Source organism: Crinia signifera, chromosome 1, assembly GCF_055691185.1.
Source record: "Crinia signifera chromosome 1, ASM5569118v1, whole genome shotgun sequence".
Lineage (NCBI taxonomy): Eukaryota > Metazoa > Chordata > Amphibia > Anura > Myobatrachidae > Crinia > Crinia signifera.
In genome coordinates, this window is record NC_139217.1 from 280,899,806 (window position 1) to 280,917,579 (window position 17,774).

Below are 17,774 nucleotides of genomic sequence, written 5' to 3' on the forward strand. Positions count from 1 at the left end.
GACTCAAACTATATTCATGACCATGCCACTTCATTTTTCAATGAAGGCTTGAATGACTGTGTTTTGACTTGAATGGTAAACATTTTTTCTTTATATACATTGGATAATAATGATTACAAATATGTATTGGTGAATCTGGCTATGATTGTTTACTGACCATATTTTTTATTACTGTACTTGCATTTATCTGCAGTAACAAGAAATTGTTGTATTTGTCTATCTGGGGTTGTTCTTTTTTTACTTCCCTTTCCCCCCCTCCTTCTCGTACAATGTTTGTATCTACAGTATGTGTACTATAAACAAAACAAAAAATGTACTCAATAAAAATGATTGAATTAAAAAAAACAAAACATTATTGTGGTGACAGCTGTGGTGTATTGCATACAAGACAGTTATGTTGACATTAAAATGGTTTCCTTTTGACATTAAGAAAAGATCAGAGACACCACTTGTACTCGAGGTCTCATTGGCTGGTGGCCGGTGCTACAGGAGGCATTTCATAAATCAGACAGGCAGCTATGCAAGGGTAGCTGGCAGGGGTGGGATGGGCCACATTAATCATTCCCTTAGCTCCGCCCAACACATCAGCCAGACCAGGAAGCTATCTGGCTGAGCCTCTATCTATTCTGGCCGCAGCTTAGGGTTACCACCTAGTCCCTTTAATTCCGGACACATGTTAATTACACAGGTTCTGTGGCAGTTTAAAATCAGGTGAAGTGGAGTCTTGAAGTCAGCCAGCCACAGAACCTGTGTAATTAATATGTGTCCGGAATTAAAGGGACTAGGTGGTAACCCTACCGCAGCTGCACAGCATTCAAGATGGGTGGGCTTGTAGAGGTGTGGCTGCTATGTCTGTTTTTCTGATTTACAGCTGATGATAGGATGGAGGATGAGAGGCAGACAGTGTGAGTCACAGCCTCTCATCATCCATCCTCTCATCAGCGGCAAGCCGACAATGAGTCGGCTTGCCGCTGTGGAGCCTGTCCGTGATAAGTGCATCAAGTACCACATTTGTGGAGTTTATATAACGTTATGCATATGCGTGTTTCAAATATTATCAGTTATTACACTGAAGACCATATTATTGACACAGAGTGTCAACATGCTGGTTACCCACTAAGGTATTACACCACGCGAAGGGTACGTGCACCCTATGAATTTGATGGGTAATTACTGGCAGCCCATGCACCAGTTCTGACAAGCACGGGCAACCTCTACACGGATATAAGTTACAATTGAGCCATAACGACACAGCGTGTCGACCCAGTTATTTAGCAGGTAAACAACACAATTATTTGGGCATCCTTATTTAATAGACATACAGGTCTAGCCCGTGTATCTGCTCTGCCAAGCGCAAGCAGCTTATTATCACAGTAACTACATATTTAACAAATGTAACAAGAGGAGGCATTTCCCACATTTGAAACAGTTAATGTTCTTTTGAGACGCTACATTGTAATATTATAGAGACCAACTTTAAACACATAATCAGTCCCAACACGTGCTGTTTTTAAACACGCACTATAATCACTTTGTTTGTCATCTGTATGTTTTTTTTATATTTCGCAGTTTTAAAAAATGTCTTATTAAAAGTTATATTTTATTGGCTTTGATTATTTCTTCATGGTGCACCACACCAAGACACACTTTTTCTTTCTTTGTATATTCTAATATATCAGTGTCAGTGGTAGCACACCCCTGACAACAATGGTCATTTTGAAATCATACTAATAGGGGGCCACAACATATACCATCAATTGCAATATTAAGTCCTGTGAGGCAGATTCCCCAACTGTGTCTTTTGTGTACAGATTCATATTGGGGCCAAGCATGGTGGGCGGACAGAGGTGGAACTGTTCCACCTCCAAATTGGAGCTGATGAAATGCAGTTCCGGTCCACTTTAACCCCTGAGTGGGTGAGTCATAAAACACCAGGGCCTACCAGTGAATCCCCCGGCTCCCTGCCAGACCAGTCCAAGCCTGGTTGTATGGAGTGCTATATCTGTGCCAGACCAAGTGGGAACATCCATAGCTTGCAACCAAAAATCATCTGGTAAAGATAACAGATACATTATAGACTGCTCCATAACCATCCAGCTTAGGGTTGGTCAGGTGGTGCTAATCCCTAGCCTGCCTGTGTACAAGCTGAGTGGTATTTTTCAAGAGAACGCTACACACTGTTTAGTGAGAGAAAGAGTATTCCTGGCTATTCCAGGCTTAGCATTCCTCCAAGTATAACAAGAGAGAATCCAATTAAGTGTATTACAAAGAAGCCTAAGCAATAGCCTCGGGATAGTCTGGAAAAGGTACATCCATTTAGGTAAGAGGACAATTTATACAGTTGTACTGACACCAGCAATTGCCTGTCTCTAAGACATCCTCCCTAAAAATCTGCATGGACATTTGTTTGCTATTCACTCCCTCTCTTCCACTGTGGATTGGAGGCTGCACTTGCACGGAGAAGTGAGGGTCCCGGAATCGGCGGCGGTGAGCCTGTCTCCTTCACGAGTGTCCGCCCCCAGCTGTGAGCATGTGGACGACTCTCAGATGCAGCGTTGGAGTGAACTGGTCTCACGCTGCAGTCTGTCTCCCAACAGAGCAGTAGATGCTACATACAGCATACCCTACTCCCCACTAAAATCTCCGGTGCCCGGGACATTCCTTGTGTGCAATATACTACTTAGAGCAGGCATGTCCAAAGTCAGGCCCGGGGGCCAATTGCGGCCTGTGCTGTCAATTCAAGCGGCCCGGTGCCTCCATCTGGAAGTGGGCAGGGCATCAGATGTGGGAAGCACAGCACAGGACACTAAAGGTGGGGCCCCAGCGAGCGCGCCTTTACCTTGTTGTCTGCTGCAGTTAGGAGGTGCCGGCCGCCACAGTCAGATGTGTTTGGCATCATACCCCTGCTGCTGCAATCATATATAACTCTACTCCACAATCACAGTGACAGCAGTGTTTGGGGAGGGGGGCAACAAGGGGGAAACTTGCTCCCATAACATGCAGAGCAGTGGGAGCCCAAGCATCTCCTGTCCTTGCAGTTCCGGCTTGGCCTCTCCTTCCTCTGGCTCACACAAGAGGCTGGGAAACATACAGAGAAGGGAGGGGGCAGAGTGGGGGACATACAGTGAATGGGGGCAGAGTGGGGTACATAGTGAATGGGGGTCATACAGTGAATGGGAGTCATACAATGAAGGAGGGTCAGGCTTGGGGACATACAATGAATGGAGGCACTGATGGATATTAAGAGAAGGGGGCAGGCTGGGGGACAGAGTGAATGGGTGCAGAGTGGGGAACATACAGTGAAGGAGGGGCAGGCTGGGGGACATACAGTGAATGGGGGCAGGCTGGGGAAAATAAAGTGAAGGGGCAGGCACGGGGACATACAGTGAATGGGGGCAGAGTGGGGAACATACAGTGAATGGGGGCAGAGTGGGGGACCATTCTGATCTGATTAATGATTCAAAGAATGTCAGGCTGAATGGTCGGCTCTCACACTTCACCAAATCTGGCCCTCGTCGCAAAAAGTTTGGACACCCCTGACTTAGAGGAATGCAGAGACACCAATCCTAAAGGTAATGTCATTACACACCAAAAAATTCCTTGCATGGCTGTGAATTGTTAATTAATGGAACTGACCATCCAAGCCCTTGCCGTCTGGATATAACTCCCTGTCAACTATAGTTAAATAAAAGGAGCAAACCAGTCTGGATGTCATGCCAACTTGCAGTATCAAGATTACTGCAAACTAATTTCATTACTAATCGAGCTGAACTGTCAAATCTTATGCTGCATAAAACTTACTGACTGTGTGGCACAAAGGCTAGATGTGTCTTAGAAATTAAATGGTACATCAAAACAGCTTCTAATCTCTCATTAGCCATAACAATGGATTAGAAAAGGCTGCTGTCTATCCCACTGTTTTTTTAACGCTTTTAAAGTATTGATTGATTTTTATAGTTGTGATTGATACATGTGTATCATATTAATAAATTATATATTGTGTTAAAAATGTCAGTGTCACCGGTGCGCTCTCTAACTGTTAGGAACCATTAATAATGGTTCCGTTCTGTTTTGTGTTCTGCTCGTTTGTGTTTGGCATTTGACTCTCTGGTGGCCTCCAGTGGTAGGTCTGTGCCATTACAGATCAGTATTCTGTGAACTTAATTTATTCACAAGTCTGAGAGGTAAAGAGCTCGTTATCATAGCTGGATCTCTCCCATGTGAAATTAAACACTTGAGCCATTCTTAAGGCATTCTCCCCAGCTTTGGTCTGCCAGTGATAGCTTCTACTTCTAATGCTGTGTACACACGGGGGCGATAGGGGCTGAAATCGCTGGGAATATGGTCGCTGAGCGACCATATTGCCAGTGATTGAAGTGTGCACCAGCAATAAATCGCCGGGTGCGCGCTCCCGTTTTCAGCACCTGTATGGTCGCTGGTCGGAGGAGCATGCTCCTCCGACCAGCGACAGCCCCTGCCTTTTCACCCAGCAGTGTTTGAATTTTCATCTGCGACCATCTCTGGTCGCAGATGAAAACGGGACACGGGGCAATATGATTGCTGAGCAGTATTGCCAGCGATCATATTACCCCGTGTGTACGCACCTTTAGTTTCCTGTTCCTTTTGCAGGTAGCTTCTAGTCCTGTTTCCTGCTGGCCCTTAGTCAGGTTACTGCTCTGTTAGGAGCTCACCAGCCGTCTGCTGTTCTCTTGTCTGATACTCTCAGTGCAGCTTTTCCCGGCCCTGTGCTGGTTCAGTTAGCTTACGTCCAGACGCGGTCCACCTGCCCAGAGGCGTAGGGAGGGCGGAGCCACCGGAGCATGAGCTCATGCACCGGGCGCCGATTGGTCAAATGGCGCCGCCGGCCCGCCCCCCCTCCGCAAATGATCCCACTGCAGTCTGCACAAGTAGTTCAAGCATCATGGCAGCCGCCGGCGCTGCGCATGCTGCCCGTTAGTATAGTACTATGATAGTACTATACTAACGGGCAGCATGCACAGTGCTGGTGGCTACCCTGTCCGGCCCCGCGGCAGGTAGGAGGAGCCAGCGCCGATGGGGTCTTCAGCGGCGCATTGAAGATCCGGAAGTACAGACTCCGAAGGCTCAGGAGCTGCTGCTGCAAGGAAGGAGGTGCATCATGGCCTGGTCCGGCTGTCACTGGGGTTAAGGAGGTCTCAGAGGCCTGTGCTCAGCTGTCTGCCTGAGCAGAGTTCAGTATATGCTCCTCCCCCATGTGACAGGCGTTTGCAGCAGTCAGACAACCTGAGGAAAGCTGATCCATTGGTGATTGAAGTCACAACAGCTGCCTGGCCCATTCTGGGGGTCCCATGTAATCTTGGACACGGTGCTTCAGTCCTAGAGGTGTGCAGGAATAGGTAAGCAGTCTGGGGGTCCTCAGGGTAACTACAGTAGGAGCAAGTTTCATCTTGTATTGCAGCTGAGAACAATAGAATAGCCATGGCTAGCCATGGCTAGACATGACCAAAGGAGCAAAGATGAAACTTGCTCCTACTGTATAATGATGCTTGTGCCTGTCCAAATGTGGTGGTACTAAAAGTCCCATCTATAGATCTATATACACACACACACACGTGGGAGGGGAGGGGGGAGCTAAGCAGATTCCGTTACAGTGTCTTATATAGCGCAGCAGATTCCGTCACAGTGTGTTATATAGCGCAGCAGATTCCGTTACAGGTTGTTATATAGCGCAGCAGATTCCGTCACAGTGTGTTATATAGCGCAGCAGATTCCGTTACAGGTTGTTATATAGCGCAGCAGATTCCGTTACAGGTTGTTATATAGCGCAGCAGATTCCGTTACAGCGTCTTATATAGCACAGCAGATTCCGTTACAGTGTCTTATATAGCACAGCAGATTCCGTTACATCGTCTTATATAGCACAGCAGATTCCATTACAGCGTCTTATATAGCGCAGCAGATTCCGTTACAGTGTCTTATATAGCGCAGCAGATTCCGTTACAGTGTCTTATATAGCGCAGTAGATTCCGTTACAGGTTCTTATAAAGTGCAGCAGATTCCATTACAGTGTCTTATATAGCGCAGCAGATTCTATTAGCCACGCCCCCAATTCATTACCGGGGGAGGGGGGGGGAATATGCCCTTGCTCCGCGCACCATGGCACCTAGCTACACCGCTGCACCTGCCTGATCCCATCTACTCCTGTGCCTGTCTGCTGCTGGGAATCCTACTTGGTGGTCACCTCTTGGCTGGCAGTCCGTTCCTGGTGCTGTAAGTTCCCCTGTCTGGGGACTTGGTTCTCTGGTTTTTGCAAGTTGCTCTCCTGGGCATTTTTCCTTTCTTTATCATCCCTCCACTTTGCTATTTAGGGGGAAATCTCCAGCAGTTGCTGTGTTCTCAGTTTCCCCAGCCTGGGTGTTCCCAGTGTGGGTTTATTCTTGGTGTGGTGTGGTGTATTTTCTATTGTGCAGTCGCGGTTGGTGGGCGACTAGGTCGCTGGCGCTATTAGTCGCGTTAAAGAAAAGAGGTAACTTGCCGAAACTATCTATGTCACAGTTAGGCTTCTGTAGTTAGATTATCCTTTTGGCTGTACTCTGAGGGGGTCCCTGGTTCCTTGTCTGCACATAACACCTAGCTGCACCGGAGCTAGGGCGGGCTTAACTCGCCCTTTCAAACATGGTGGTTACAGGCGAAGCCTAGTTCCTGCAGGAACCAGTCACCCTACTCGAGGGGTCAACAGAGTTAGCGTATGATCCTGCCGTGGCTGTCCTAAACAGCAGTACCGGCTGCGGGTGCATACCCAAAACCGTAACACTAACAGTGTGTTAAAATTGTGCAATTTAGGTAAAAGGACAATTTTTGCTGCTGCAATACAACCAAGCCAAGAGGTTTCATGGAGCATCCACTCTTTAGGTTAAACCCTCAAAAGCGTTCAATAATGGACCATATTTACATTCCAAGTACAGGGTTTATAGATTGACACCTAAATATTAGAGGGTCCTAGATTGCCACCCTCATTTATATTCCTCTTTCAAGCTCCAGTCTATGGCATCAGGAAGTCTGGAACATTAAAAGGGAGAGTAATGAGAAGAAAATAATAATAATAATAAAAAACATATGTAAGGGGCACAGCACTACACAGAACCCAAAAAATGAAAATGACACATCAAACATACACCCAAATACAATAACAATATTCAGAACACAAGGGCAGATTTTATTGGTATGTATTAAAATATATCACATTAATATCGGTACACAATCGGTGAAATGTAAAATGAAAAATGTAAAAAAGTGTATTCCAATATGTTTAAAAAAATGTAGGGCTGCTGTCTCTTTTCTTTTGTTAATCTGACATTTCGTAAAGAGTAAATTGCCAAATTTATTTATAATACTTAAATGTCACTTTAATTTATATGTGCCCCTAATCGGTTTTCTACATCAGCACTCTGTGGGATTCCTCCCCTATATCATAAGTTCATATATACAGGAATAATGGAGTATATCAATATAGTATTCCTGATAAATACAATGTAGTGGTATTCAAGAACACTGTGTTTATGAGCAGAGTCATTACCATCTGCTTTGACACCTGGTGCAGGCCCATACTTGCCTACTTTTGAAAACTAATCAGGGAGATTTGAGCTGCTAAAAGAACGCAACGTGTCGCTGAGAGGGTGTGTCATGCTCCGCCCAGTAGGCATGTCTAACTTCACCTATGGGCGCACCTATGGCCACTATGGGGTTTTCGTGCAGTGGCAGAAGAAAACTCTGGACCACTTTGGGCCTGATTCAGTTACGGATGTTGCTTCCAGGGGCGGATTGGCCATTTAAGCCATCGGGAACTTTCCCGGGAGGCCGGCCACATGCATACCTCCCAACTTCTGCAGTTGGGAGGTCGGGACATGCGCGCGGCGAAAAGGGGGCGCATTCCCGAGAAAAGGGGGCGTGGCCTCGCGGGACGACGCGATCTCCGGCCACGCCCCCGTTTTCGCCGCTCGTCGGCGCTGAATAAGACGCTGTGCGCATGCGCACAGCGTCTTTTCACGGCAGGCTTGGGGGGCTCCCAACTGTCCCCCCCCACCGCGGGACAAAGGGGGCCCCCGTGCGGGACGCGGGAACGTCCCCGAATATCGGGACGTTCCCGCGGTAAGCGGTACAGTTGGGAGGTATGCACATGTGAGGCCGAAAGTTGCAATCATCCACCCCCCAAACATGAGATGCGCCTGTGTAGCACAGCAGGGGCGCAGTGGAAGTTCAGGTGCGGTGAAGTAATGCATACCTCCCAACAGTCCCGATTGTCAGGGCCTGTCCCGATGTCCCACCCGCGGGCAGCAGTGTCCCGCGGTGTGGGGGGGCTGTTGGGAGTCCCCCCTGACAGCTGCTAAGCTGCGGGGAACAAACGCTGTGCGCATGCGCACAGCGTCTATTCCCGTAGCCAGGGGGCATGGCTGGAGGCTCACAGAGCATCTGGGTCATGCCCCCATAGCGGCAAAATGGGGGGCGTGGCCTCGCGGAAGAGCCGCGAGTATAGGCCACGCCCTCGAAAATTTCGCCGCGCCTCCGGCGCGTAGCAGCGGCGGCCCGACTCCCGTGCAGCTAAAGTTGGGAGGTATGGTAATGAATGCTGCTGTGCGCTGCTGCTTTATCCTGCGCCTGTCATACTGTATGACAGGCAGCAGCAGCGTCAGCAGCAGAATCCCCCTACGGTACCTGCTCCGTGTCCTTCCCTCTCCTCTGCACTTGGCTGCCCCTGTCAGGCAGCGTCACTCCCTCCCCACAGTGTTTGTTTCCCCCGGCTTCCTGATCTAACCAGGAAGTCACATGGTGTGACTGGAGGAGCCCTGCTCACCGTGCTCAGCCTCAGCCCAGCAGAAAGAAAGGAGAAGAGCAGCAGCAGCAGCCACAACACTGCCACCCACTGAAGCAGAGGCCAGGCAAGTTCTTCTAAAGACAATCAGGGGAAAGTGTCACATTAAGGTTTGGGGAGGGAGGGGGCAGAGTGTCACATTAAGGTTTGGGGAGGGAGGGGGCAGAGTGTCACATTAAGGTTTGGGGGGGGGGATGTCACATTAAGGTTTGGGGGGGGGGGCATGTCACATTAAGGTTTGGGGGGGGGGTATGTCACATTACGGTTGGGGGGGGGGGCATGTCACATTAAGGTTTGGGGGGGGGCATGTCATATTAAGGTTTGGGGGGGGGCATGTCATATTAAGGTTTGGGGGGGGATGTCACATTAAGGTTTGGGGGGGGGGCATGTCACCTTAAGGTTTGGGGGGGGCATGTCACCTTAAGGTTTGGGGGGGCATGTCACATTAAGGTTTGGGGGGGCATGTCATATTAAGGTTTAGGGGGGGGCATGTCACATTAAGGTTTGGGGGGGCATGTCACCTTAAGGTTTGGGGGGGCATGTCACCTTAAGGTTTGGGGGGGCATGTCACCTTAAGGTTTGGGGGGGCATGTCACATTAAGGTTTAGGGGGGGGGCATGTCACATTAAGGTTTGGTGGGGGCATGTCACATTAAGGTTTGGGGGGGGGCATGTCACATTAAGGTTTGGGGGGGGGCATGTCACATTAAGGTTTGGGGGGAGTGGGGAAAGAGTCACAGTAATATTTGCTGTGGGCAGGGCCGCCGAGAGGGGGGGGGGTAGCGGGTACATTTTACCTGTGCCTGTCAGGGGGGCCCATATCTGGAGAAACACACACTTTATTTTTTATTTGGTGGGGGGGGGGGGTTGGGGGCAGTTCGGAAGGAGGGGGGTGAGCAGGGTCAGCTGCGTGTCCAGCAGTCACTTTCCAGGGACACGCAGCGCATCCAGCAGTCAGGACACCGTGGCGCTGCAGAGCTTTGCAGACAATCATGCGAGATGATGATCTCATCATCTTGCGAGTCTTGCGAGTCAGATGCAGCAACCAGCTCGTGCCAGGGGATGGGGCTGCACATAGGGAGGGACGAACTCCGGGAGGGTGAGCCTGTGAGGACGCAGATGGAGGGAGAGGAGAGAGAGTGAGTGGCAAGGCTGATGCTGGCTGTGCGTTCCTCAGGCATGTGGCGCAGCAGCAGCTAGCATCAGAGAGAAACACCAGCAGGATCTGCGATCTGGCTACCTAGCTGTTAGTAACTTTTTGTGATTGGAAAAAGGTATTGGATATATATATATATATTTATATAGGCGGATTGGCCATTATTTCAGTGGCAGGCGGCATCACTGGAGGTGGGTGGCTGCAGTCACAGCTAGTGGCCCTGCCTCCTCCCGCCCGCTGTTTTACCTAAGCCTCTCCTAATGCTGCTGCCGGGACTTCACGTCCTCTTCTAGTGACACCCCCGGCGCGAGAAACAGCGGAGAGGAAGGAAGAGCTGGTGATGTGATGCTGCCTGGCAGGCACATCCTCCATGTGACTTACTACTGTCTACAGCTCCCGCCACCGGACTCGTGGCCTCATCTTCCATGGGCCACGCTGCCTCGGTCTTCTCCACGTGACTCACTTCTGCTCTCTCCACACAGAACCGTCCGCCACTACCACGGGACCTGCCACCTCCTCTATGGTACCTGCTGTTGACCTACTACCAGGTACACTATTTGCCTTGTATATTGGAATGAGGGATGGGGGGGGGGAGTGTTTGCTGAGTTCTGTACAGGGGACGACGACACACATATCATTTTCAACCCTCTCCCTTTCCCCCACTTTTCCCTCTCTTTCTTTCTCTCCCTCTCTGCTCTATCTCCCCCCCTCCTATTTTTCTCACTTCTCTCTCTCTGCGCTCTCCTGGTCTCTCTCTCCGCGCTCTCCTGGTCTCTCTCTCTCTCTATGCGCTCTCCGGGTCTCTCTCTCTCTGCGCTCTCCTGGTCTCTCTCTCTCTCTCTGCGCTCTCCTGGTCTCTCTCTCTCTCTGTGCTCTCTCCGCTCTCCAACTCTCGCTCTGCTCTCCATCTCTCTATCCTTTTTCTCTTCCTTCCTTTTTATCTCTCCAGCTTCTCTCAGCTCTTGTTACCCCCCTACTCTCCGCTCTCCATCTCTCTCTCCGCTTTCCATCTCTCTCACTCCGCTCCCCAACTCTCGCTCTGCTCTTCATCTCTCCGCTCTCCATCTCTCTATTCTTTTTCTATCTCCCTTTCCTTTTCTCTCTCGCGCTTCTCTCAGCTCTTGTTACACCCCATGTTTTTTCCTGCCTGTCTGTCCCACTTGAGACCAGCTACCCTCTGCCTCTCACACTGCCTCTTCCTTTCACCTATTGTCCACCCTCTGCATTTCCACATCACCCTCTACTCCTCCCTTTCACCCACTCTTGGACACCCTCTGCCTCTCCCCATTACCCATGTTTTCTTTATGTCATGTCCCTCTTCCTGTTACCCTCTCTTTGTACTCCACAGCTTGTCATTCTCTGTCTCTACATCTCCCACTGCCTCTTTCTATCATTCTGTATACCTCAGTCATCCACAAGCCTGTGAGGCCACGCCCTTGGTCATGAACCCACACCCCTTTTCTGAGAGTGTTTGCACACCTGGCACCACTATCCACCCCTTGCCCTAACTTGGTGTCCCCCCTGTCATTTTTTTCTGGATCCGCCCCTGTCTGTTACTACTGTATGCAGGCCGCTTCCTCCCACCTGCTGTTCTCCGGGACTCAGCCATTTGGAGAAGAGCGGGTGGGTGGAGGCGGGGCCGCATATAGTAGCAGGGCACTGTATGCGGCGTTGCCGCCGATCGGGGATTCATATTTTTATTTATACATTATGTCATAGCATTTATGATTATTGGCAGCATGGTCCATGTTGAGGAGTCATGAAGCTGCTGCTCCTCTCCCCCCTGTTCCGCCAAGATGCTCATGAAGCTGCTGTTCCTCTCCCCCTGTCCCTGCCGAAACGCTAATGAAGCTGCCACTCCTCTCCCCCTGCCCTAACAGCGCCAGACAAGAGCCTGCCGCTCCCCCGCTAACCCTGATGTTGTCCCCCTCTCCAGCCAAGTCATGAAGCTGATTCTCCTCTGCCCCTGTCCTGACAAACCATAAAGTGGCACCTTAGCCGACAGCAGCTCCAAACAACTGGAAGCTCCCAACCACCAGCAGAGCAGCGGAGCCACAATACACAAGGCCCCAGTGGCAGCTCTGCACTCCTCTCCTTCCCTGAATGCCTGATACCAGCCTGCAAAAAAAAGGTGAGCATTACCATTGTAAGGGACACTACTGGGGGCATTATGTATAATGGACACTACTGAGGGCATTGTGTAATGGACACTACTGGGGGCATTATGTATAATGGACACTACTGGGGGCATTATGTATAATGGACACTACTGGGGGCATTGTGTAATGGACACTACTGTGGGCATTATGTTTAATGGACACTACTGGGGGCATTATGTATAATGGACACTACTGAGGGCATTGTGTAATGGACACTACTGGGGGCATTATGTATAATGGGGGCATTATGTATAATGGACACTACTGGGGGCATTATGTATAATGGACACTACTGGGGGCATTATGTATAATGGACACTACTGGGGGCATTGTGTAATGGACACTACTGGGGGCATTATGTTTAATGGACACTACTGGGGGCATTATGTTTAATGGACACTACTGGGGGCATTATGTATAATCGACTCTACTGGGGGCATTATGTATAATCGACTCTACTGGGGGCATTATGTATAATGGACACTACTGGGGGCATTATGTATAATGGACACTACTGGGGGCATTATGTGTAATGGACACTACTGGGGGCATTATGTATAATGGACACTACTGGGGGCATTATGTATAATGGACACTACTGGGGGCATTATGTATAATGGACACTACTGGGGGCATTATGTATAATGGACACTACTGGGGGCATTATGTAATGGACACTACTGGGGGCATTATGTTTAATGGACACTACTGGGGGCATTATGTTTAATGGACACTACTGGGGGCATTATGTATAATCGACTCTACTGGGGGCATTATGTATAATCGACTCTACTGGGGGCATTATGTATAATGGACACTACTGGGGGCATTATGTATAATCGACTCTACTGGGGGCATTATGTATAATGGACACTACTGGGGGCATTATGTGTAATGGACACTACTGGGGGCATTATGTGTAATGGACACTACTGGGGGCATTATGTATAATGGACACTACTGGGGGCATTATGTATAATGGACACTACTGGGGGCATTATGTATAATGGACACTACTGGGGGCATTATGTATAATGGACACTACTGGGGGCATTATGTATAATGGACACTACTTGGGGCATTATGTATAATGGACACTACTGGGGGCATTATGTATAATGGACACTACTGGGGGCATTATGTATAATGGACACTACTTGGGGCATTATGTATAATGGACACTACTGGGGGCATTATGTATAATGGACACTACTGGGGGCATTATGTATAATGGACACTACTGGGGGCATTATGTATAATGGACACTACTGGGGGCATTATGTGTAATGGACACTACTGGGGGCATTATGTATAATGGACACTACTGGGGGCATTATGTATAATGGACACTACTGGGGGCATTATGTATAATGGACACTACTGGGGGCATTATGTATAATGGACACTACTGGGGGCATTATGTATAATGGACACTACTTGGGGCATTATGTATAATGGACACTACTGGGGGCATTATGTATAATGGACACTACTGGGGGCATTATGTATAATGGACACTACTGGGGGCATTATGTATAATGGACACTACTGGGGGCATTTTGTATAATGGACACTACTGGGGGCATTGTGTAATGGACACTACTGGGGGCATTATGTTTAATGGACACTACTGGGGGCATTATGTTTAATGGACACTACTGGGGGCATTATGTATAATCGACTCTACTGGGGGCATTATGTATAATCGACTCTACTGGGGGCATTATGTATAATGGACACTACTGGGGGCATTATGTGTAATGGACACTACTGGGGGCATTATGTGTAATGGACACTACTGGGGGCATTATGTATAATGGACACTACTGGGGGCATTATGTATAATGGACACTACTGGGGGCATTATGTATAATGGACACTACTGGGGGCATTATGTATAATGGACACTACTGGGGGCATTATGTATAATGGACACTACTTGGGGCATTATGTATAATGGACACTACTGGGGGCATTATGTATAATGGACACTACTGGGGGCATTATGTATAATGGACACTACTGGGGGCATTATGTATAATGGACACTACTGGGGGCATTTTGTATAATGGACACTACTGGGGGCATTATGTATAATGGACACTACTGGGGGCATTATGTATAATGGACACTACTGGGGGCATTATGTATAATGGACACTACTGGGGGCATTATGTATAATGGACACTACTGGGGGCATTATGGGTAATATACACTACTGGGGGCATTATGTGCTAACTGAATAAGCAGGAGTGCTGCGGAGCATTACAGTAGCATAATGTGTAATGGGCATTATGGTGTGAAGTATAATGTGTAATGGACATTACGTTGTGCGGCACAATATGTAATGGGCATTATGGTTTGCAACATAATATGGAATGGGTACTATGATGTGTAATGGGCATTACAGTGTGTGGCATAATTTCATGGGCATTATGGTGTGCTGCATAATATGTAATGGGCACGACGGTGTGCGGTATCATGTGTAATTTGCAATACAGTGTGTGAATTTGTAATGGACGCTACAGTGTGTAGCATAATGTATAATGGGCATTACGGTGTGTAGCATAATATGTCATAGGCGTTATGGTGTGCTGCATAATATGGAATGGGCACTACTGTGTGCTGTTTAATTTGCTTTACGGTGTGTAATTAGTAATCATTGCAATTGGTATACTATGTAATGGGTGTGTGACGTGTAATAGGCATTACGGTGTGGATTTTCGATGCGCACTATCCCTGTTGTCCCTATTTTATTTTATTTTTATAATGGACACAACGGCATTAGTTTTGCCTGTCAACAATGTCTAAGTATAGTGATGTAATAATCCCGCCTACTGTAATGCTGGCTCCGCCCTTTATTGATTTGTTGCCGCCCACATGAGGCCACTTTCAGAAATTTTCCAGGGCCACTTTTAGTCCCCAATCTGCCCCTGGTTGCTTCCTTGTCACACTGCACTAAACATGTGAAAGACAACTTCTGCCTCTTTTGCTGCCTATACATATATAAGTATGCATTACACACATCTACACCACAACCCTCCCCTCATATTGCAGTCAGTACACACCACTATATTACATTACACACATTCCCCCCATATTACACCCAGTACATACACGCTATTACATTACACCAGGGCTTGGCAAATGTTTAAAAATGTAGGAGCCAGGATGAAAGTGTGGGAAATAAACAAGGAAAAGACTGTGATAGTGCGCGCCGAAGGCGCGTAAAAAATTACACATGCTACACACCCATTACATATTATACCACTTGCTTTTGATGCCAGGGGTAACATGCTCTTTGCCAGGGGTTGCATACTCTTTGCCAGGGTACATGCTATTTGCCATGAGGGATTACCCCTCCTCCTCTTCCCTCTCTCTCCCTCCCCTCCGTTACAATGTGCGGTAATGACAAAAGCCGGGCAGAGTAGGGGACAATCCACCTGGCTCCGGCTGTATTAGATCAGGTCCGCGTCGTGGCTATTTCAAAACTTTAGGGCCAATTGGAGCTTGTGGTCCGACAGCCAGTCAGGAGCCACCACTGTAGCTCCTGCTTGGCTCCCGAAGTGCGAGCTCTGATTGGTCGCAAGCCAGCTCCACACTGCGGACTTGATCTGACACAGCCGGAGCCATGTGGAATCAGGTGGATTGTCCCCCACTCTGCCCGGCTGTGGCATTAACACAAACCACCACTCTGCCCAGCGTGATCAGATGCCTGGCATAATATTCAATTATACACAGCACCCCATATTACAACCAGTACACACACACTGCTATTTCATTACACACACACACACACACCACACCATTACACAATAATACATTATACACATCCCCCCCCCCAAAAAAAAATCATATTAAAGCCATTAAAACCTCTGTTTTAAATTACACACAGCCAACTCCTAAATAACACACACACACCTTTTATACAGCCCACCCTTTGCCCCAGGAGATACAGATCTCACCTGGCTGTGTTCTCCCTCCTGTGGAAGTGCAGGGACCCGGCAGTGTAGTGGAGCAGGCAGCTGAGCTCTCCGAAGGCAGACATAGGAGCAGGAAGGAATAGGCAGGAGCAGGGCTTGCTCCTGATACACGGAGCCTGGCTGCTGCTGCTGCTCTGAGTGTGGTGGGCGGGGCCAGCCTCAGCCGTGCAGAGCCCTGGCTGCTAGTCAGTCTAACTCTCTCCTAGTCCCGCTGATCAGCCGCACTAGACTGACTACCTCTCAGCTCGGCCGCCGTTACTCGCGGTGGCCGGCTGTGATGCGCGCATGCGCAGTCTGTCTCTCTAGGGAGGGGGTCCCAAAAACCGGGAGGATAGAGCCAGCTTGCGGGGCAGCTGGAGGCTCCTGTAAAATCCGGGAGCCTCCTGCTAAAAGCGGGAGGGTAAGCAAGTATGCTGGTGCAGGCCTCTACATAGAGTATAAGGCGAAGCTGCATGGTGTTAAAAAGTGTGCATGTCTTTGTGGGGTAGGGGATGTGTCCACCCGGGTAGTGCGAACCGTATCATCCTGTCTGTTCGCTGAGGTGTGGGCAGGATGCAAGAGATATGCCTGCTTTTCAGTGGGTGCGGGAGGCTCCCTGAAAAATCATGAGCCTCACGCAATTTCCAGGAGAGTAGTCAGCTAAGTATATACTGTATCTCCTATTATGCTCTGCCATCTCACTTCTTACTTATAGAGTAATAATTGTGTAACTAAACTGGTATTAAGATTGTAATACAGCCGGCATTGAATAGAGTGGTGGATGTATGACCACTAGAAATACAGATTGAGTACATGTCATATTAAATGTAGCCTGCCATCTCACAAGGGGGGTGACACTAGTACGGTTTTACTTTCGTTACTGATGATAGGGGTGTAGGTGTGACCTGTGTGCCAATTCCGTAACAGAATTATTACTCCATAGTGAGGCTGCAGAACAATATTATTTATTTAATTATTAACAGTTTCTTATATAGCGCACACATATTCTGCAGCACCATGACCTCAGTGCTGTGAGGCAGTAATGCTAACCATACAGATAGTGGTAGATGCTCAATTAGTTCAGTAGCATTTCCCAGGTGCATGAGGGAGGGGTTAAATACTGGGTAAGTAAAACAAGACATTTTTTCCCTCAGCACACTGAGCAATGCTAGTAACCAATCTAGAACACTACATGATAACAGAATTCAGAGATATTGGTTACATATACCTGCGCAGGTGTATGCTATGCCCCCAAGCCGCGTCAAGGCTTCTCTGTATATTGGGGGTCCCTAGCGCTATATCTAGGTGCAGGGTGCGCCACCCCAAAAAACCATCATAAGCTGGGAAGCCCAGCGCGGCATGCCAGTGATATACTAAGTGTTAGTAATTAGTGATAGGAAGCCGAAGCTATATAAAAAGAGAGAGATAAATGAATGTAATTAAAATAGGATAGAGATAGTGTTAGTGAGGGAAAAGTGTTAATAGAATGTAAGGGCATGCCGCATTAAAGTCACCCAGCCCATCCAGTCCAGGAGCACCGCACCCCACACCACCATTACCCTAAATTGGGTCTACGATTAACCAGCAAGGAGCCACATGATAATGGCTCCTTACTTGATATATCCAAACTAAGAGCTACCTACCTTGGAG

General features: G+C 48.4%; 1 long non-coding RNA gene across 2 annotated transcripts in view; it reads left to right on the forward strand.

Moving 5' to 3' along the window:
- Positions 1-8,623: 8,623 nt before the first annotated feature.
- Positions 8,624-17,774, forward strand: part of LOC146028491 (uncharacterized) — a 247,996-nt gene continuing 238,845 nt past the window's right edge. For both annotated transcript variants that reach the window (XR_014455229.1, XR_014455231.1), the window contains exons 1-3: positions 8,624-8,915; positions 10,486-10,551; positions 11,940-12,134. This is a non-coding gene — a long non-coding RNA (uncharacterized LOC146028491). The remainder of the gene's footprint in view (positions 8,916-10,485; positions 10,552-11,939; positions 12,135-17,774) is intronic.